Source organism: Mauremys reevesii, linkage group 3, assembly GCF_016161935.1.
Source record: "Mauremys reevesii isolate NIE-2019 linkage group 3, ASM1616193v1, whole genome shotgun sequence".
Lineage (NCBI taxonomy): Eukaryota > Metazoa > Chordata > Testudines > Geoemydidae > Mauremys > Mauremys reevesii.
Genome location: NC_052625.1, coordinates 127156521 through 127179701, shown reverse-complemented (window position 1 = coordinate 127179701; position 23181 = coordinate 127156521). Strand labels below are relative to the sequence as shown.

Sequence of the window (23181 nt, the reverse complement as noted above, 5' to 3'; positions counted from 1 at the left end):
TGGACCCACTTGTTGATGTCTCCCCGTTAATAATTACACTTAGAGATTTGTCAGTGAGCCAATGTTTAATCTGTCTGTGTGCCCTGTCAAATGCCTTGGAGAAATACAAGTATATGATAGCAACACTACTGCCATTATCCACCAGCCCTGTAACCTTGTCAAAAAATAACAGATTTGTTTGACAAGACCTAATTTCCATGAAACCATGTTGACTAGTATTAATGATATATAATTTACAGTTATAGTCAGTATTTTGCAATAGCCTTGCTGAGACCTTGTTATTAGATATGACACAAATAATTTTGTCTCTAATTAACCAATCTGTTAACTGTTCAGATCATACAATTTATTGTATAGATTGTAACATAATAGTCAATAGTTTCATTTTGCAGCTGGCCTTATGTTTTTAAAAAAAACAAACAAAAATCTGCTTTCCCAAGTACCTGGATCAAAGTATTCTTGGAATCATGGACTGACTTTGTCTAGCTGTTTTCAGTCCTCTTCATGTTCTGACTAGAAAGTATCCTAGATCCCAATGCCTCTGGACCTGCTCCACAAAGCAATGTGAAGACTTGCATATGTTCTGATTTCTTTTAAAGATAACTCTCTTCCAGGGAAATTAACAAGTGCTGCATTCTCCTTCTCCAGTTCTCTTCAACATTCCCTTCAAGATGGAGACATTTAGGTGGGTTTATTTCTTCATTTTTGTCAAAAAGTAGTTTACTTCACACGAGTGCTGGTAAGCAACTGAGCTTTATTTCCTTTCCTTAATCATGTGACATGGGTCAGAGTTACAAAAAGATATGTTAAAGATCAATATCCATTGAATCTTTTGAATGTGGGGAAAGTGGTAGCTTGATAAATCAAGATGAAGAGGGCATTCCAAGCCAAGGAGCCAGTATTTGAAAACAGCACAGAGATGAGAATGGAAGGAGGAGTTGAATAGGGCCTTGATTCTGGCATCATTGGTGGAGCAGAATGGGTGGGGGAACCTGATAAACAAAATGATCAAATACAGTAGAACCTCTGAGTTACAAACACCTCGGAAATGGAGATTGTTCGTAACGCTGAAATGTTTGTAACTGAACAAAACGTTATGGTTCTTTCAAAAATTTACAACTGAACATCGACATAATACAGCTTTGAAACTTTATTATGCAGAAAAAATGTTGCTTTTAACTGTCTAAATTTAAATGAAACAAGCACAGAAACAGTTTCCTTACTTTGTCAAATCTTTTTTAATTTTTCCCTTTATTTTAAGTAGTTTTTACATTTAACGGTACTGTACTGTACAGTATTTTCTTTTGTAGGGATCAGGGGTTCTCTGCTTCCTGCTGCGTATCTACAGTTCCAAATGAGGTGTGTGGTTGACCGATAAGTTCGTAACTCTGGTGTGCTACTGTAACTATATTTATCAAGTAACCAAAATGCACACTTTTGTCACTTTAAGATTACATTGCTGTGATATACTGAACAGCTTAATCTGCCTCCTGTAGCTATAGGATCCAGCAGTAAATAGCTGAGGATGGGTAGAAGAGCTTCTGTTTATCTGTTGCTTCACACTGGGTGAAATTCACCACTGCTGCAGATGGCCAACACAAAGCCTGATGTTGCTATTTAAAGTCAAAATTGACTAGTTCTTAAATATATTTTGAGTTTGTATTGCCCTATGTAGAGTCTTGACTGCTTAAAATCAGAGGTTATGGTGAGGCTCTTGGATCAGAGCTCTCTTGAGGTAGAAGAGATACTGCTGATGCTCTCCTACTAGAGCCCTAGTTTTGACAAATGTGTTTCCTTTGGAATTTGGAAGGTCCAGTGACTGGGTGTCATTCAGGGATGTGCTCACAAGGCTCCTCAGAGCTATTTATTAGAATGCAGCCACCAAGTGGAAGGCAAGATTCGGGCAACCTGAATACTGTAAAATCATCTTGCCCCAAGACGGCTTATCTCCATGGCTCACAGTAATACTTCTGAAGAACAGTTTTTGTTGTCACTGGAAATGACCAGATTACACCAAATGGCTGTTTTTGTTTTGTGTGTGAATGCATTTTCCCATGGAAGAACAGTACTGGACTCTCCTGCTATATCTTCACCCAGCCTCCTTCAAAGTCACAAGTCAAAGACAAAGGATATAACACATAATATACTATGTATATTTTTAAAGTAACGAAGTATAAGTATTACCTGCAAAGTGCACCTAATGCCAGTCTGTTTGCCAGATGATGTTGCCTCCCTAAGTTAAAGTTCTGAGAATGTTTCATAAGCACTGGAATGGGTTACCTAGGGAGGTGGTGGAATCTCCATCCTTAGAGGTTTTTAAAGCCTGGCTTGACAAAACCCTGGCAGGGATGATTTAGTTGGGATTGGTCCTGCTTTGAGCAGGCGGTGTCATGACCCTAGATGACCTCCTGAGGTCTCTTCCAACCCTAATCTTCTATGATTCTGTGAACTAAATTCTTTAGTCTCTCATGCTCCTTCTTTTCGAGCACAACACAGCTCTGGTGCCAGGAGTCCATTTAGAGGCAGTGTGGTCTAAAATATAGGATATTGCACTGGGAGTCAGGAGACACAGGTTCTATTCTCAACTCTGCTACTAGTCTTCTATATTAGTTCCTCTGTTTTGTCCCTTTTTATTCTTCTGTTTCCTCTTTGCCTGTCTTGTCTCTTTAGATTATAAATTATGTGGGGCAGGGCCTGTCTCCTACTATGTGTTTTGTGCAGTGTCTAGCACAAATGAGCCACGCTCTCAGCCAAAGCCTCCCAGGCATTACTAGTATTTTTATTTTTCATGAGATTAATTGATTTTATTGCTGCTTTTATATAAGGAGACAAGAATTATATGACTGACAGCCTCCTAATACATGTATATTATGATTACCATTATTACCACTGTGGTTGTATGTGGAAGACCATCCTCAGTTTCTGAAGGCAGAAGTGTAATGAATCTTGTTTATATTATTGTCAATTATTTCAGCTCTCTTAATCCTGGAATATATTCAGAAATTGCTTTTGTTGAATCTGGGAATATTATAAATTCACTTTCAAGAGTAAATACTGAGATCTCAGAATGGCATGACACACCTAAAATTAAACCCAAATTTCTATCATTTTACTGTTTCAGAGGTCAGTTGTTGATCTCTGTCAAGTTTTTAAAAGACAGGTGTCCATATCGCAAATGATACTACATGGCCCCCTTTTCTTTAGTCCCAGCAGAGAAGCCAAGGATTGAATGTTCATGGGGATTAAGCTATTCCCTCATTCCTAAGGCTGGGTCCTCTGAGTCACTAACTTTATCAATCTCTCTTGCTCATTAATAGGATAAAATGGTTCAGGAGAACATAAGCCTGTGGGTAATAGACAAATACGCTTAACACAAAAGAGGGACAAATTTTAATATACAGAGTCAATGAATGTTATATTTATTAATATTGTTCACAGCCTTCACCTTTACGTGTCTCTTCTAAGACAGAAATAACAAATGTTAAACAGAAGAATAAAAAACACAGATTCATTCCCAGCTATTCCCAGTTTCTAATATATGAGGAAGGCAACATATTTTACTTCATGCCGAGTCATGAAATACTTTTCAATAGGAACCTCTGGACAGCTGAAAATGTAGCAACTTCTCCCTGTTGTACAGAAACAAATTCTATTAAAATGATAGGTGACGTTGCCAAGAGCTCATGCTATGTCTAACTAGGTTATTGTGCTGGTGATATCTGACACCTTACTATAAATGTTCCCTTCAACATTCCAGTTTCCAAAGGTTGTTTGTCAATTATGCAGTAATGGCCTGATTTTCAAAAGTTCTGAGTTCCCACAAATCCCATTGACGTCAATTGGTCCGTCAGGCATTCAATACTGTCAAAACTCAGATATGAGCTCCAGATAAGACTTTTCTGTAGTCAGGAGTAGGAAAAAGGATTAGAAGGTGTTTCAAAGGAACTAAAACTTGGAGGAAAGGCCTGGATTTCCTCTTGTGCTGTTTTTCTGAATGCTACATTTAACTGTTTCTGTTGGCTTAAGTTTTTCTTTTCCTTTCCTATTTGTTGAGTACTACTAAGCACTATATTTCCCTGCCTGGCTGAGAAACTGAGCTAAAGGCAACCACCATAGTAGCGTCAATACCACAGAGAAGGTAATTAATAATTGGAACAACTTACCAATGGCCATGGTGACTATTCCATCACTGAAAACTTTTAAATCAAGATTGGATGTTTTTCTAAAAGAGTAGCTCTAGTTTAAGCACAGCTGTTGAACTTGAAGTAATGCAGGGAAGTCCAATGACCTGTGTTATGCTGGAGGTCAGACTAATCTATTGCAATGGTTCCTTCTGGCCTTAAAAATCTATGAATTTATAATGTGCTGTATAGAGTATTTAATCCTGTTCCTTATGCACTAACAGAGTATGCAGCTCTCCTACATGTAAATTACTGCCAATGAAACGGAAATAAACTTAAAAAAATGGTCCCTCAATAGATGTCAGCTGTCACCTCAAGTGTTGCTGGTTGCTTTATCTGTGCTTTGAGGTGTCTGGTTAGTTCTGAGTGACCCAGACTATTTCACAAACTGGCCATTCAGATTCTTCAAAAAAAAAAATCTACTTTTCATTTTCATAAAACTGAATCAGAGATCTAAGGACAAAAGACTGACCTGGCAACTGCAAAACTTAGGATATACAATGCAAAAAACCCCACCTGTGGTAGTGAATGTCAGAGCCCAGGTCTACAGACTTGAGCTTGCAGGGCTTGTGCTACAGTGCTAAAAATAGCCAAGTAGACATTCCCACTCAAGTTCTGAAACCCATCCCCTCCCTGGGCTCCAGCCTGAGCAGGAATGTCTACACAGCTATTTTTAGCACTGTAGTACAAACCCAAGTCTGTAGACACTCACTGCTACAGGTGTATTTTTGCAGTGTAGATATATCTTTAGGGCTAATCCAATGCCTTATGTAGTCATTGGGAGTGTTTCAGTGGGTCTTGGATCATGCCTTTTAATTAAGGAAGTGATCATTGTTCCATCTTGGAAGTTCACTATTTTTTACCATTTTGCTTTGGCTTGTCAATACAAATGAAGATCATTTAACCTTCAGAATAAATAAAGTAATACCTGTTATGGTTACAGGGCTAACTGCACCTCTAGCCTATCTGAGTACAGGATTGAGATCCTCCTGGGGAATGAGGTGTCATGGCTCACAGGGGTGGAATCCAACAGTTCTGCTCTTAGACTGTGATCTAGCCTACAGTACCCACCGGACCAACGGTGCTTACCACTACAGGTCCATCCCACAGTATTCTTGACAGCAAGTTAAAGTAGTATGGGCTGGATGAATGGATAAAGTGGATAGAAAGCTGGCTAGATCATTGGGCTCAACGGGTAGTGATCAATGGTTCCATGTCTAGTTGGCAGCCGGTGCCAAGCGGAGTGCCCCAAGGGTTGGTCCTGGGGCCGGTTATGTTCAGCATCTTCATTAATGATCTGGGAGGAGTGGTAGATATGCTGGAGGGTAGGGATAGGATACAGAGGGACCTAGACAAATTAGAGGATTGGACCAAAAGAAATCTGATGGGGTTCAGCAAGGACAAGTGCAGAGTCCTGCACTTAAGACAGAAGAATCTCATGCACTGCTACAGACTAGGGACCGAGTGGCTAGGCAGCAGTTCTGCAGAAAAGGGCCTAGGGATTACAATCGACGAGAAGCTGGATATGAGTCAACAATGTGCCCTTGTTGCCAACAAGGCTAATGGTGTATTGGACTGCATTAGTAGGAGCATTGCCAGCAGATTGAGGGAGGTGATTATTCCCCTCTATTCAGCACTGGTGAAGCCACATCTGGAGTATTGCATCCGGTTTTGGGGGGCCCCACTACAGAAAGGATTTGGACAAGCTGGAGAGAGTCCAGCGGAGGGCAACAAAAATTATTAGGGGGCTGGAGCACATGACTTATGAGGAGAGGCTGAGGGAATTGGGATTGTTTAGTCTGCAGAAGAGAAGAATGAGGGGGGATTTGATAGCTGCTTTCAATTACCTGAAAGGGGGTTCCAAAGAGGATGGATCTAGACTGTTCTCAGTGATACCAGATGACAGAATAAGGAGTAATGGTCTCAGGTTGCAGTGTGGGAGGTTTAAGTTGGATATTAGGAAAAACTTTCACTAGGAGGGTGGTGAAGCACTGGAATGGGTTACCTAGGGAGGTGGTGGAATCTCCTTCCTTAGAGGTTTTTAAGGTCAGGCTGGGATGATTTAGTTGGGGATTGGTCCTGCTTTGAGCAGGGGGTTGGACTAGATGAATTCCTGAGGTCCCTTCCAACCCTGATATTTTATGATACTCAGTACCTGCTGTTCTTCCCTTTCAGAGCTGTGACCAGAGGACAATATTGTGATCCAAAAGAGCCTTCTGAAAACAAAGTGTTCCTTATTTTAACAGTAGGACCAAAACAATTACATAAGATAAAAGGATATTAAAACAATAGTCTGCATGCATGTCTGTCTTACCTAAAGTATCAGGTATGCCCCAGACTTCCTAATTTTGGGGGGCCTGGGTGTCCATCTGTTCTTCTTTAAGCAATGGTCCCTATGTGTATTCCATTTGAGGTACTTCTGTGCTCCTTGTGCCTGAGACCAGAAGATTATTCATTAGCCATGTCCATTGGTTCTTACCTGTGCCCTTCTCCTCCTTGTGCTCTGAACCAAAGGCACACGGGGCGGTGTGGACCAACCACCTCTCCAGTTCTTTTCTAGTGCTACATGGTATGAGATGGAACTTCTCCATGTCCGCAGCTTCGCTAGCTTTTCTGTTACAAAAATCCAGTTTTGTTTTTAAGTAATTCTCTCTCTAAAGAGCTAAGTTTTAGTTAGAGTATGTTCTAGAAAGGGGCTAGGGGCTCTGCCTCCACCCACCACCCACCCCTTTCAGGTTATTTAATATGCCTAAGATCCTCGGATTCAAGTCCTGTGTGGCCTGTGCCCAGGTCTTCCAGGTGACCCATGCCTGTAGTGACTTGGGGAATCTCACATGCCCTCTAAGTGAAATATCTGCTGCTTCTTTCCCATTCCAACCCAACAAACCCAAGAGTTCAGGCTCAGATTATTCCTGATGAAATGCTCCATGAGACTCTAGTCTGACTCTGGGTCATCAGACCTGCCCTGTACACTGGCTAGAGGCACTGAGGAGCACCCCTTTGAGCACAGTATTCCTCAGCTCCAGGACCAGCGAGGGCAGAGCTGAGGACCCCAGCAAACAGAGAAGACAGAAGGAGGGTAAGAGCAAGCACTCTCACAAAAAGCAAGAGAAATCCCCTCCTAAAACCTCATCTAGGAAGAAGACCTCTTCCTTTGCACCCTGCAAGTCAGGTGTGACTCCACATCCTAGTATGGGAGTGGCAGGAGCTCATAAGGAGCATGGGTCTGGCTCATCAGCACTGAAAGCCAAAGGTGCCCCAAAACTGCCAGTAATTGAAGGGGAGGTACTGCCATTGGTTCTGGTGAGGCAAAGACAAGAACAGATGGCCCCCTACGCTGATTGTACCAACTGCAGATGCAAGAGTCGTTAGTACCTATACCCAACACTCAACCCAAACCGACACTGTCCATTCCGTCAAGAGGCAGAAGGCGTTCCCACTCCCCAAACTGTGAGAGCTCAGGTATACCACGCTTGATGACCTTGCTATGTACTGACCCACCTGTTGATTCAGAGAACTCGTATTCTTCTGGTGAGTTTGAGACCTGAATGACTGCTCCTGTGGCCATACTGAGACAAGAGGTTAATACTGATCAAGACTCAAAATCTCTTGGCCACCTTCCCACTCTCTCAGAACACACTATCCAGCTTGGAACCAGTGTTGACCACCCTCTTATTCATATGATCCCTTGCACTGGCCCTATCGGGCCCCTGGGACCTGTATATGAGGCCTCCCAACTACAGAGGATTAGAATGAGAACCAAAACAGATATTTCCTCACAGAGAAGAACCTCACCCAACCTAGGAGCACTCTGAGGAAGAGGAACAGCCTGATCCACCAGATCTACTTGCTCCTGCAGAGCTATCATCATCTTCTCTTGATGAGGTGACCGACCCTGTCTCACCATCACCACCTGAAGACTATAAACAATTCCAGGATCTCCTGAAGAGAATTGTGGATTAATTCCAACTTCCCCTAGAGGAAGTACAAGATGCCACTCACAAGTTACTAAATAATCTCATTGATTGATTGTCAGTGGCACCTTACTAGAACCTGCACACAGGAGGGTATCATAGAACAAGCCAAAATGGTTTGGTGTACTCCAGCCACTTGTCTCCCCACTCTGAAAAGAGCAGAGAAGAAATACTTTGTGCCATCTAAAGGAATGGAAAACTTATTTTCATATGCCACTCCAAACTCCTGAGTGGTACAGGCTGTCACCAAACAAAACAGACTGCTCTAACTACGCCTACTCCCTCTGACACTATCTGGGTCACCCCTTTCCCCTGTGCTGATGGGGTAGCACATGGGACATGAATCTCTGAAGCGGGGAGTGCAGCAAAAAAGAGTTTTGGAATCTCTGCTCCAGCACAGCCCTGGGCATCTACATCCCAGCACCACAGAGAAAATACTGCAAACCTTCTCCATACAAGCAACAACTTGCTCCTCAAACCTTTTTACCACCAAAGGGCCCATAAGCTTCCTAGGAAATGCTAGAATCAAGCAGCACAGCAGACGAATGTCCCTTGGTCATTCTCTTCCCAGCCCCCACACCAAGAAATGCTGATGGCAGTCTCGAGACTCATCGTTCATCCACCTACCACCCAGCACACACACTCCCTTCAATGGCCCCTAGCCAATAAAGACAGCTGGTTTGGAGCTCTCAATTCAAGGGATGCCTATTTCCACGTAGACCTCCACTCAGCACACAGGAGGTTCCTGCACTTACAGTGAGCCTAAACAATTACCAATATGGAGTGCTCTCCTTTGGTCTCTCAGAAACCCTGAGAGTTTCCATGAAGGTACTATCAATTGTGGCTATATACTGTCCCACCAGGGAACAGCAGTATTTTCCTACCTTGGTGACTGGCAGCCCATGGAACAATTGTGCTGGGAGGTACAAATGGTGACCCTGACCCTGCTCAGACTCCTGCGGGCTTTAGGGCTCTACATAAACACAGCAAAGCTCACTTGAGTTCTCACACAAACTGTAGACTTTATTGGAGCAGCTTTGGATTCAATTACATTCAAAGCATCCTTACCCCAGGACAGATTCCATACTATGAGGGTCCTCATTTTCCAGCTTCAGATGATCACTCAAATAATGGTGCAATTCTGCCTCGTCCTCCTAGCCACATGGCCTCCAGACCTATGTGAAACCCTTTGCAAGGCTCCGTCTTTGGTGTCTTCAGTCGTGGTTGTGGACCGTTTACGTTCCAAGCAGAGACAGGCTGGACTAGTAAGTTTTACTCCCTCACAGAGTTCTGACATCACTCATTTAGTGGGAAAACATAGAGATTGGGGGGGAGGGGGGAAGGGTGTCTCCTCTAGTCTCTACCCACCCACAAAGAAGTTAATGCTAGATGACCCCCTACTGGGTTGGAGAGCTCACCCCGATGAATTTGTGGCTCGGTCCAGCAAGAATCCACACTAAACATCAACTCCTAGAACAGGCAGAATACAAAGCCTGCAAAAGGTTCCTGCTATTCATTTGTACCCTATGTGTTCAGATTATGTTGGACAATATGACCACAGTATACTGTATCAACAAACAGGAAGGAGCGAGGTCTGCCTTCCTTTGTACAGAAGCAATCAATTTCTGTAACTGGTGTACCTGACACCAGATCACCCTCTCGGCAGTGCACCTTCCAGGAGTTCTGAACACCTTGAGAGACAGCCTCAGCAGCACTTCTACAGAGATGACAAGTGGGAACTTCATGACTTGATGGTACAGAACACTTTTTGACAAAAAAGGGAGTCCCTTTGTGGGACCTCCTTGTGTCCCAAGAGAATAAGAAATGCTTGGCCTACTGCTGTGGAGCAGCTTGGGGGCACAATTCCAAAGGGGATACATTCCTATTATGGAGGTCAGAGCCACTAATGTATGCTTCACCACCCATTCCCCTCTGACCTCATGTCCTGAGGAAAATCAAGCAGGACAAACTGTCAGTAATCCTAATGGCATCCTGGTGGCTGAAGCAGTTTAGGTTCACCAGCACTCTCCAGATGTCCTCACGTTCTTGCATATGGATCCAGCTATTTCTGAACCTATTGACTCAGGATAAGGGCAAGACTGCCCAGCCCAGTCTAGCATCCCTCACCTCTAGAAGCCTGGTATTAGGATGGATGATGGACTTAGAGAGGTCATGTTTAGAGGTAGTACAATCCATCCTCAATTATAGCAAGAAAATCTCTACGAGGAAATCTTGTGCTGCAACATGGAAGAGATTTTCTATCTGGTGCCAGCATCTTCAGCTACCTTTAGAGGACTTAGAGATGCCTACCATTCTGGAAAACACTCCTCCCTAAAGAAACATTTGAGCCTGTCTCTCAGCCTGCTGTGTGTGCATTTGGCAGTGAGTCACACATTCCACCTTCCAGTGAAGAACTGTTCAGTCTTCACCCACCCTAAGACCATAAGGTTTTTGAGAGGCCTTGCCGGAACCTTTCCTCTGTTACTTTAGGACTTTAATCTTGTATTATCAGCACTGATTAATTTTTCCTTTGAGACTTTGCTTCTTGCTCCATCACTCCATCTATCTATGAAGGTGGCTTTTCTGAACACAATTACTTCTGCCGGAAGAGTAGGTGAGCTTGGGTTCCTTATGGCGTTCCATAAGGATAAGGTTTTCTTGAGGCGACACCCTAAATTCATTCCTCTGAATTCTACTTAAAGCAGGCCGTCCATCTACCTGTGTTTTACCCAAAGCCTCAAGCCTAGAACCCTACCAAATTCACTGTCCATTTTGGTCAATTTCATGGTCATAGGATTGTAAAAATCATAAATTTCATGATTTCAGCTATTTACATCTGAAATGGCATGGTGGTGTAACTGTAGGGATCCTGACCCAAAAAGGAGTTGTGAGGGAGTCACAAGGTTATTGTAGAGGGAGTTGTGGTACTGCTACCTTTACTTCTGCGCTGCTGCTGCTGATGGCAGTGCTGTCTTCAGAGCCGGGCAGCTGGAGAGTGGTGGCTGCTGTCTGGGAGCCCAGCTCTGAAGGCAGAGCCACCCCCAGCAGCAGCGCAGAAGTAAGGATGGCATGCTACGGTATTGCCACCTTTACTTCTGTGCTGCTGCCTGCAGAGGTAGGCCCTCAGTCAGCAGCCACCACTCTCCGGCTGCCCAGCTCTGAAGCCAGCAGCACAGAAGTGAGGGTGGCATGGTATGGTATTGCCACCCTTAATTCTATGCAGTTGCTGGCAGGGCTCTGGCTTCAGAGCTGGGAGCCTGGCCAACACCTGCTACTCTCTGTCTGCCAGCTCTGAAGGCAGAGCAGAAGTAAGGGTGGCAATACCGTGACTCTCCTAAAATAATCTTGCGACCCCACCCCTGCAACTCCCTTTTGGATCAGGAACCCCAGTTTAAGAAATGCTGGCCTCCCCTGTGAAATCTGTATAGTATAGGGGAAAAGCACATAAAAGACAAAATTTCACAGGGAGAGACCAGATTTCACAGACTGTGACATATTTTTCATGGCTGTGAATTTGGTAGGGTCCTACTCATGCCTCTAGAGAAGACAGGAAACTCTGGATATTCATGGAGCATTAGCATTCTATTTGTAGAGGACAAAGCCCTTCAGGAAATCTCCTAGACTATTACTCACTTTGGACTTATGAAAGGTGAAGCAGTCTCCTTGCAGAGATGTTTTAAATGGATTTCAGGTTGTATCCTGCTTTGTCATGAACTGATGTCTACTCCTTCCCCACAGGGTGTGACAGTCCACTCGACCAGAGTCCAAGATACATCAGTAACTTCGTTTCATGGAGCTCTGTAGTTGCAATATGGGTCTCTGCACACTTTTACTAAGCATTACACCCTCATGCAAACTTCTTCAGCAGACACTTCTTCGGCACAGTGGTCCCACAGTCTGTGATACATCAGGGTTCTTCACACCTTCCTCATTAATCAATACTGAGTTATCTCAGGTGGAATACACATAGGGAACATCATTCAAAAAAGAAATTCTGGTTACTTACCTTACAGTAACTGGAGTTCTTCAAGGTGTGTTGTCCATATGTGTATTTCACTACTCACCCTCCTTCTCTGCTTTGGATCTTTTCCTCCGGGGTTTCATAGTTGAGAAACAACTCCATTCTGCCCCTTCTGCCCTTGGTTCAGAACACAAGGAGGTCTAAGGCTCAGGCATGGACCAATGGACTCTACTAACGAAAAATTTTCTGGTCTCAAGCACATGGAGCACATGCTTATTTTGAATGGAATCAGTGCCTGGTGCAAGCCCATGTGTTGTGGGGAGGGGCAAAAATATTCCTGCTTAGGGCCCATTTTTGCCCCTCCCCACAATACATACTAAATTAATAGAGGAGCAACCTGAGCAGCTCAGGGCCTTAAGCAATTGCTTAGTCTGCTTATGCCTAGTGCTTTCTCTGAGTGGAATATATACAGAGGCCACACATCTCAAAGAACTGTAGGTACTGTAAGTTAAGTAACCACAATTTCCCCAGCAATCTCTTACCCCCAAGAGAGAGTGTGTGTGTGTCCTTTTGAAATCTAGCCAGTTTTTGTTCTGTTTGCATTTTTTAGCCCTGCAAGTCCAAAACAAGTTTGGAGAGCTACCCAAAGAGTCAGAGTCAGAGAATTAAAGTGGATGACTGTGGCATTGTACCTGAAGCATTAGCAGAGCAATGTGTATCAGGATTCACCACCCACTTCCTGTATGTTTTTCCTAACAAATGTGCCATGGAATTGACTTAATATATGCATACAGAAAATATTATTATAATCAGGTCAGGATACAGTATTCATAAATTATTACAGGCAGCTTCCAATCTGCCACAATATCAACCTGAAATTTTAGAGAACTCACAGTAGTCATTTGAAACATACACGTGCAAAGCCTGATTAAACTTCAGAAGGTCACATTTGTCATTCTTCAGTGAACCAGTGTGTTCTCATTAGCAACTGTCTCAAGCTGGTTCTGTGCAATGTCCTCAGAATGTGCTGCTATTGCCATGTGGTAACTTATCAGTATTATTTTGTTACCACTAACAACTTGATTTGTATACTGTGGCATCTTTGAGGGGCTTCATAGAGGAATAAAGTGTATACTGGTTACACAGTAATTATGTAGGTTCTGAAACTGTGATCTGCCAAGCCCCCTCTGGCTGGCTGCTGAATGAAACCTTTTAAACAGTAGAGGATGTTTGTCTGGCGGGGAGGTGGGTGCCAGGGACAATCTCTCTGTAACAGGGTGGTCTACCCCTTTAGTGGCCTGGGCCTTCATTAAACAGGTGCAGCTGAGGAAGGGACAGGTTTTCCCTATAAAGAATGGGGCTGTCAGTAAGGAAGGAGGGACAAGAGCAGCAGTGAGATGCTGCCAAAGTGACCTGGGAGGAAAGGCAGTGGGAACAAGCTGGGGGAAAAGGGCCTGTAGGGATCAATCCCTGGGAGGTGGTGCTCATCTAAAAGAGCAAGGACGAACCATGCAGTAAGCCTTGAAGCAGGATGACGGACTCAGAGAGGCAAAGGGGAAAATCTAGGTGCGCTAATCCATGGTGGGCTGAGGAATTAATTTTGTTTTTTTGCCTATGTTTGGCAAATAAAATGTCCCTGGAAAGAGACTCTGGGTGTGGCAGTGGGTTCTTTGTAGTCTAGGAGCTGGCTCCTTACAGTCTCATACTAAGGCTGTCTGCATTACAAGCTTGGGGTGTGATTCCTCTGCATGTGTACACATATTCACACTTGCTCTCATTGAGCTAGCGTGAGTATAAATAGCAGTGTAGCTGCAGTAGCACAGGTAGCACCTGCAGAAGCACAGGTGAGCCATGCCAAGTACAAAACTGCCTGAAACCTTTCCCAGACCTGAAAAAGAGCTCTGGCGCTCCAAAGCTTGTTTCCTTCACCAACAGAAGTTGGTCCAGTAAAAGATACTAGCTCACCCACCTTGTCTCTCTAGTTTGTCATAGATTCAGAGCTCTTTATTTGTTCCCTGTTTAATAAAGGATATATGTTTTCTTCAGAAAGAGAAAGTTGTCATTTTGATTCTGTGCAGGGCTGGTTTTAACAATACCAACAAAAGTATTGGGAACCCCCTAGTATTAGTATGATGTTTGCCACTCATGATCCAGTACCAAGTGGCATGGAGAATGAGTTGCTTTGTGCCAGCAGACCACTTCAGTAATAAATGGTTTGGCCACCTATGGAATTGTGTTGTTTGTGTCTGTAGTTCTGACAGGCCATAGGCTGTTCTCCAGTATTGCAAGTGTTTGGCTCTTACTGACCATCTTTACCTGACCCACTCATACCTTAGCTTGTCGGTCTTGTCCACAATGAATGGATTTTCTTTTTCCTGTCTTGACTTGGAATTCTGTCATCTCTGAAAGGCATTGTGCCATGAAGTGGCTTTTCAGACCACATTTAAAATAGTCAATTGTCCTCAGACCTGCCCAATGTAAGCTCTGGATCACTAAGTGCTGTTCTCCAGAACTTGGTTGATAAACTACATTTCACAGTTTGCACCTTGAGCTCATGAGCCAAGTCAGCAAACTCACTCATTTTTATGCCAGATTAATGTTCAAATATGTCACCTAATTTTTGTCTCACTAATCTGATATTCAATATACCATCTTCTTTTTGGTTAGAAACAGTGAGTCAGAACACTAAGGGCTTTTACAGGAGAATCTGCATCTTTGCCAGATAAACATTGTTTACTTCCTACAAAGTATTACTCCTAGGGGAATTCTGTGCCACCGTGCACATTAAGAATTTATGTCCTCCCACACATTTTTTTTCCCTGCAGAAAATGTATTTTGCCAGAGAAGCACTGCAGGTACACCTTTCTCCCACCAGGGGCTGCTGTGGCACCAGAGGAGATTACAGGCCAGAGCTTCCAGCCACAGAGAGGGAGGGTGAGACCAGGTGAGGAGGCACAGGATTTGAGGGGGGGATGGACAGACCAGGGCATATGAGGCTGCTGCGTTCATACAGTAGACTTAATGGTCCTGGTTCTCCACTTCCTTACATCTTGTGTAGCATGGATGCCTTCGAAAAATGGATGAAAAATGCCACAGGATCAGAGTTTTCAACTCAGCATTTTACTGCAACTTTCCACAAGTATAAATCTCTGCATGGAGAACATGGCAGTGGAGAAAAGCATCTTAATTGTAAGGGTAGCCTGTGGCCTCAGTTCTATTGAGAACAAGAGATGGCAGCCATTTTGAAGGAGGGCAGTTATTGATGGAATTCTGTAAAGCAGAACATATTTATTTTGCCTCTGCTGAAGAAAAAGTAGCAATAAATGTCCATTAATCCTAAAATGAAAAGTCTAATACAGGTGTTAATTTTCTTAAAGGAACCATTTTAAATTTTAATTTATAAACTAATATATTTACTCGTAAAGCCTCAGAAATTAATTATGTCCTCAGTGTAAGTACTGTAATATGTACATATGATGTATTTTCAATACACTTTTAAATATGCAGCCACAACAGACACTTCCATAGTGGAATTCAAGTATTTTATGGTCACTGGTACCAAACTACCCCATATTTGTCAGGTTCTCAATCCATTTTTCCTTGCTGGAAAGAAGCGGATGCAGCAGTGTTTATCTTCTGGGTTCAGGGGTGGCTCTAGCTTTTTTGCCGCCCCAAACAGGAAGGCTGCCTTCAGCGGCTTGCCTGCAGGAGGTCCCCAGTCCCGCGGATTCGGCGGCTTGCCTACGGGAGGTCCGCCGGTCCCGTGGATTCGGCGGCTTGCCTGCAGGAGGTCTGCCGGTCCCGTGGCTTCTGCATACCTGCCGCCAAATTGCCACCGAATCCGCGGGACCCACAGACCTCTCACAGACAAGCCACCAAAGACTGCCTGACTGCCGCCCTCACTGCCGCTGTCTGGGTTTTCTGTTTTTTGGGATCATAAAGTTGTTTTTACATGGAATTTGGCTGTTTGTTACCCAAAAGATGTTAGCCTGGGTAAAGTCCCGACAAGTATGAGATCCTGTGTTTTCAAGCACTTCAAGAATTGGTCCATGATTTTTTTTATTCTTACTCCTCTCTAGTTTCTGGTGGTCCATAGCAAATGTCTATTATAGATTCGACTTTGTTTTTCAGTCTTTGTATCCTAACTCAAGGTTCTGCACCACTATACTCTTTGCTGTCAAATTGTCTCTCAGTGGCATCATAAATACTTATCAGATACAATATCACACCTGCACTATTTTTTTCCCTTTCCCTCTCTCATGTGATAGTTTATACCCATCAGTTCTGACATTCTTTTTTATTGACATTCTACACTATATGAACTCTGCCTCGGATATTTCTTCAGTTACCTCCATAGGACTTTCTCAGACTTGCTACCTGTTTTATGTGGGGTTGAAAATCATCCTGTTCATAGTTTAGTCCTGATAACTTACTTCCTTTAAAACTACACCACAGAGGGCAAAACACCAATTAGATGTTTTATTTCTGTATGATACTCTTGTACCTTATCAACCACCAAAACTGCTATAGATTTTCAACATCAAAAAGAGCACAGTAGGAGGGAGAAGTACAAAACATTTGCCTAAGGTTTACAGAACACGGGTTTTTTTAATACTGTCATAACTTAGAGCCCAATCTTGCCTCCATTGAACTCAGTGGGAGTTTTGCATTGAGTTCAGTGATATCAGAATTAGACCCTAACATTTTAACATGCAAACTTTCTATGAATTGTCTTGGTAAGTTTTCTTTTATGAAACATGAAGCTTCTATTGAGTTGAAATTCTATATCATTTTATGTGCCTAATGTTTTCAGCACTTTATTTCACAGCACTATTATTGGCATCACAGTGATAATTATTTAACTGGGGAGATAATTTCAGTAACATTCTGAAAATTCTCTGAATTCTAGAGTCTTTTGTATACCACAAGAACATTGATTTTCAACATGTTAGGCAACAATGACTGGCAAAATATATTGCAAACTCTCTTTCCTTTATTCAATACTCTGCAAAACACAACCAACAAAATCAATTTCCCTGAAAAGGGTCTTTATAAGAGCATCAATCCTAGCATCCTGGCCAAATTCCAATCTAGGTAATTGCTTTCAGCCTACTTCATTTCCCGCTGCACTTTCAGCTGGATACACAATTCTTTACTTCCTCCTGGAAAAGCTATATAGTGTTGCTCTACATTATCCAGACACTGTGTTCCTCTGAAGAGGTAACTGTATTTCAGTGGTGGACTAAGTGAATCCTGCATGTTGTTTACATATTAATTTGTCTGTGAAGTGCTTTAACATCCTTCAGAAAGACAACTGCTGTTAGCAACATTTTATTTTATTAATAATGGGCAATATAATGACACACAATGTCAATATTGTTGATTTGGATTCCTGAAATGGACATTGGACTCCAAAGTGGCCCACTGAATAAGGCACTTGAATGACATGGGTTAAGTTCTCAACTCCACTACTGGCCTGTTGTACGTGACCTTGGGAAAGTCACTTTGCTGTCCAGATTTGTAGCAGTTTCCCCATCTGTAAAATGAGAATGGCATTTCTCTCTCTTGTATAGTGCTTTGAGATCTCTGAATGAAAGGAGCTATATAAGTTTTCTTCTTATGATTTACTTATTTATCTTTATATGCCATATATGATATGGAAAAAGAACAAGCCCCTCATTATTAAATATGGATCTTGTGCTATGTGCAGTTTCAAAGCCCCTTTGTGTTACTATCCATCTTACTCTTTATCTTTGTACAAATGATGTGTAAACTGCTACAAATCTGATACTGCCTAGGTTGTTCACCCTCTTCCTCCTACTATTTGCAATCACCACAACCTTGATCTGTACCTTTGCACATATGCATTATGAGATGGTCTTTCATTACATAATCTCTTATCAAAGGGCAGTCATGTACTAATTGGCAAATATATACAATAATTTACACACAAATTGTGGAAAAGAAATGCATGATCCGTATTAAAAACTGGATGATCACAAGGGGACGAAATTAAGGTTGCACAGTCATTTCCTGCCTTTCCTGTCTTTTAAGTGTTTGACTATGCAATATTAATATTCTTTTAAGGTGGTTTAGTTTTTAAATGTAATGTCTTAAGTCATTAAATGAGCAAACAGGAGGAAAAAAACACAAATTCTATCACATGGAACCATATTGACACTCACATGGTTCACCTGCAGGATGGAAACTTTAGGTCTACCACATAGTTTCTATCACTTGAGCTAAGGAAATAATGGACTAGCCACTGGAGGGATGAGGTAAACAGTACACAGGTATTTTCTTCACACCAGAGGAATGCTGAGGCTCAGGAATTCTGAATTCGATTTCTGACTCTGGAGAGGAGTGTTACTGTAGTAGTTGGAAACCTTTCTTCCCCATTCCCTCCTCCCTCCAGCTTGCCCCTTCTGCCCTTGCCCCACTGCTAATACCCCACTTGGTTCCTAACCTGCTCCCAGCCTGCCCTATTCCCTTTTACTCCTCTTCCTCTACTCCAATCTTTCCCGGCTCCTCTCTGCTTTCCATTTAGGAAGCTTCCTTCAGGGCTGCCCGAGGGGGCAAGTGGGGCAATTTAACCCGGGCCCCGCGAGCCACTCCAGGTTTTCGGCGGCACTTCCACAGCAGGCCCTTCACTCGCTCCGGGTCTTTGGCGGTGGATCCTTCAGTGCAGCAGAAGACACTGAGTGAGTGAAGGACCTGCCACTGAAGTGCTGCTGAAGCCTCGGAGTGCCACCCAGTGAGTACAAGTGCTGCAAGTGGCGGGGAAAAAAAAATAAAAAAGCCGTGATCGGTGGCACTTAAGCTGCTCTAACGCCGCTGCTTCATTCTTTGGTGACAATTCAGCGGTGGGTCTTTCCCTCTGAGAGGGACCTGCTGCTGAATTGCCACCAAAGACCCGGCCCTGCCCCAGGCCCCCTGAATCCTCTGGGCGGCCCTGGCTTCCTTTTCCTCCACTCTGCCTGGGTACCAGCATGGGGAGCATAGAGAGCACAGGGGAGACAGTCTTCCAGCTCTTAGTTCTGTTGCCAAGTCCTGCAGTGCAGGGCACGGGGATCTAGAAGAACAATTGCTCAGCCCTGTGCTGGAGCATGCCCAGTAGGGTGACCAGACAGCAAGTGTGAAAAATCGGGATGGAGTGGGGGGTAATAGGAGCCTATATAAGAAAAAGCGCCAAATATCAGGGCTGTCCCTATAAAATCGTGACATCTGCTGAGTTCTGAGGGGTGGAGCATGCTCAGTTCAGAGAGAATATTTGGAGAACTTAGCTGGCAGCCTCTAATGAGCATGAACAAAGGGTGATTTTCCAGGGTTTATAAATTGGTTTCACAAGGATGGCAAAAAGCACCGCTTGTGCCTCTTTGCCCCCCCCCCCCCCCGCCACCACCATTCTGAGGCCAAGGTGACAGCCCTGGAAAATTTCAAAAGTCCCTGCTCCAAAACATGGAAGCACTAATAAGAATTTTTTAACATGAGCAAATCAAAGTATATTTCCCTAGCCTCATTCATTGCAATGGCAAAATTGTTATTGCTAAATCTTTCAACAACAAAATTCGGGCCTGAGGCAGACTCCACCCACCCCCACCATCTCAACGTGGACTATTTCAGCCCAAATGGCATGAGCAGCAGGTATAATAGGCCAGGGGAGGTTAAGCCTCCCCAAACAGGATGCAGTGCACCTGCCTTTGGGGGCGTGGTGCCAGCCCGCTGCCCTTGGAGTGCTGCTGCCGAAAGGGTGTCAAGGCCATGGCCGCACACATGCTCCACCCTGAGGCCCTGATCCGGACTACCGCTCTTCCCCCGTGGTCCCTAGGGGGAGGGGGCAGAGACACCTGTGGGCCAGGGTCAGACGAGGAAATAATATTCCCTTGTTTACTGTTACCTGAGGTCTACCATGTGTGCCCTCCCCGTCCAGGCTCTTGCCTTTGTGTGCTCATGCTGCTCCTCTTCCCGCCCCTGTCTGCCACTACCCCGAGGGCCCTCCCATCCACCGCTCGCACTTCTCCACTGCTTCCCCCAAAGTCCCCACCCTGCAGCCCTCCCCTCCCACCCCGGCCCGCCACTTGTGCCTCTTCGCCTCCTGAGAGGCAGAGAGATGCAGGCAGAGGGCAGGGGCCCCTCAGGGGAGGAGGCAGAGCAGGGAGAGCGGTACGAATGGTGAGGGGGGGCAAAGAGGCACAAGCGGTGGGCAGGGGCCTCCGAGGAGGGGGTGAAAAGGCGCAGTGGTGGGTGGGGAAGATCTCAAGGGGGAGGAGGCCAAGTGGGGGTGGGCCTCAAGGCAGAGCAGGGGATATGGCCACAGTCTGGGCGCTGGTGGCCCCCACTTCTAGGGAGCTTCCAGTGCTCAGGCCCAGCCTCCCCAGGTGCTGGGGTCATGTGCCATCCATGCTAAATGGTTAATGTTTGGCTAACTTAAAGGCAATTGAAAACCGAGCCTTATAATGTAAAGTGTTAATCTAAACTGTAGGCTGTGCCACCTACCAACTCCACCTATAAATCTCCTCCTATAGCCCATATAAGAAGGATGAGCAGGGATTGGTGAGCTGGGAGTTAAGCGTTTGTATCTGGCCCATATCAGGAGAGTGGGAAGATAAGCCAGTAACTCAGATCTGTAGGGGGTAGACAGAGCTGAGGGTTCTCTCTCACCCAGACATCAGCAAGGTGTCCAACTGTATCAGGAATTGGACACAACAAGTACTCTTTTTTGGTGTGCATAGAGAAGACAGATGATTTTAAGGATAGTTCTAAAATGTTAACTGAGAATTTTCTAACTGATTTCCACTCAGCTATAATATTGTAGAACAGGGGTTGGCAACCTTTCAGAACTGGTGTGCCGAGCCTTCATTTATTCACACTAATTTAAGGTTTTGTGTGCCAGTAATACATTTTAACGTTTTTAGAAGGTCTCTTTGGGCAGTGCGAGTGCCACTGAATCAGCTTGTGTGCCGCCTTCGGCACACGTGCCATAGGTTGCCTACCCCTGTTGTAGAAGATTTTATTTTTAGTATGGGCAAACGTACCTGTGTGTTAATAAACTTTTTGCTTGCGTAATAATAAACTTACCTTAAACTTTAAGTATAGATCTCAGTAAACCACTTATTGATTACTGATGAAAAATATTAACCTCAGTAAAACAAAGGGCAACACTTTTCTAAAATAAAATGTCATTACTGGCAAAAGATCTGAATGCCGATATGCTTAGATTAATTGATGTCTAGTTAATTTGAAATCACAGTTAAGACTGGGGTTGATGGGTGTCTTAACAAAAAATGTTGTTGAGTGAGATGCTGGCAGCAGTGGCTGACTTTAATAATGGCTAACAAAAGGCATTGTTGAAAATATCAGTAAAGACCAAGGATTAAGAAATCAGGGCTCATAATAAATTATCAGACGTTAATGATTGCTGTGACTGACATTTTATTTTAAGGTTATTCAATAAGAGAAATGTCTTGCATTTTGTGTGTGTTTATTTCTAATGGCATCAGAGGAAACACTGAGCTAAAGTTCTTATAAAAATGTGATGGATTCCACAGATTATTTCCATATAATACACCTATCAACAACTATAAGACTCACGGTAACCAAGTGGCAGCATTCAACATTTGACAGAGCAAGTATACCAGCACCTGTTCGCTATAAAATATATAATATCGGTATTGCACATATACACACACTATTTATATCTGTGTGTATATATAAAATAGTGTGTGTAGCTTACTAATGGCATAAATAGTTATAGTTGCCTGCCACTTTCCATTATAAGGCACTGTTTTCACTTTCTTAAACCATTGTCAAACTTTACTTTCTGGGCTGAAATTTTTCATGCCAGAAAGGTAAGAACTTTACAGTTATTATAATTATTTATTCACAGAAGCCCTTCAATGACTGTTGCTATAAAATAAAAAGACATGATTTCCCCCCCCACACACACACACACTTTCTTACAATGTAAATTAAACAATGATGTATTTTAGACACAGAATATACCAGATGACCAGTGACTGAATGGTCCAATCTTTGAATGATGTAGATTTATTCATATATTTGGGCAATTGTTAGACCACCGTTGAAAATATCTATATTTTTAGGTTTATCAGGAAATGTGAAATAAGAAAATCTCATTCTTTTTATTTGTAACCCTGGCTGGAATCCTGAGAGCTCAGTGATAAATTCTTTGTTATAGGTTTGAAGTCAATAGGACTACGTAGGAGCATAAAATTAAGCAAATGCTTAAATGCTTTGATGGCTAGGATCTAATGTGCTCAGCAATTTGTAGCATTGAATCTGTGCTTCTTTATCTTTATCCCCTTGAGTCCTGTATAGACTAAGAAACAGAACTGTTTTTGACCAGTTCAGAGATTCAATTTCATAGTGTAGACAGGGTTTTATGGGTTTTAATACCTTTGTTCTGATCTTGCCCAGATCGATCTCTTGTATTCAAATTTTACTGCTGAACTGCACTTCCTCATTAATCTGAAATTTCTAATGATCCAATATGGCTAAAATATTATTAAACATTTATTTTGATTATAATTCGCTTTCTGTTTCTGTCTTGACTTCAGTGGAATTACATTATCATAATACCAGCAGAAAAGAGTCTGACGGATCAGGTCCTAATTGTCTGAGTTGGAATTCTGTCTACAGATACAGTGTAAGTTTCTGTTTATAATTTTAAATCTAAATCACAAAATTTTTCTTCTTACTCTTTGCCTTTTCTCGATGATTATGTATATGGTATTTTATTTTGTTAAAGGGGTGAAATCCCGGTCCCATTGACTTCAATGGCAGAACTCCTATTGGCTTTGCTGGGACAGAATTTAACCTCAGAACTTCTGTTGGAAGTAATTTTGAAGAAGACTGTGAAGTGAGAATTTAATTTAACAGCACTAAATTGCAAGAGTTGAACTTCACATTTATTCTGTTGTTTTATAAGAAATATATTTTTTCAGGAAAGTCCTGATAAAATCAGATATCAGGTTTGTAATGATGCTGTTTTGTTTATAGCTTTCTCCCCCATACAGCATTTTTGATCAGGGCATTCTGCCACCTC

General features: G+C 43.2%; 1 protein-coding gene across 1 annotated transcript in view; it reads left to right on the top strand.

Moving 5' to 3' along the window:
- The first annotated feature begins 648 nt into the window (after nt 1-648).
- The window catches only part of GPR6 (G protein-coupled receptor 6), a 68166-nt gene continuing 45633 nt past the window's right edge, over nt 649-23181 (top strand). The window contains exons 1-4 of the mRNA XM_039529157.1: nt 649-685; nt 1311-1359; nt 22694-22782; nt 22885-22995. The gene's annotated coding sequence lies outside the window, so the exon portion shown is untranslated. The remainder of the gene's footprint in view (nt 686-1310; nt 1360-22693; nt 22783-22884; nt 22996-23181) is intronic.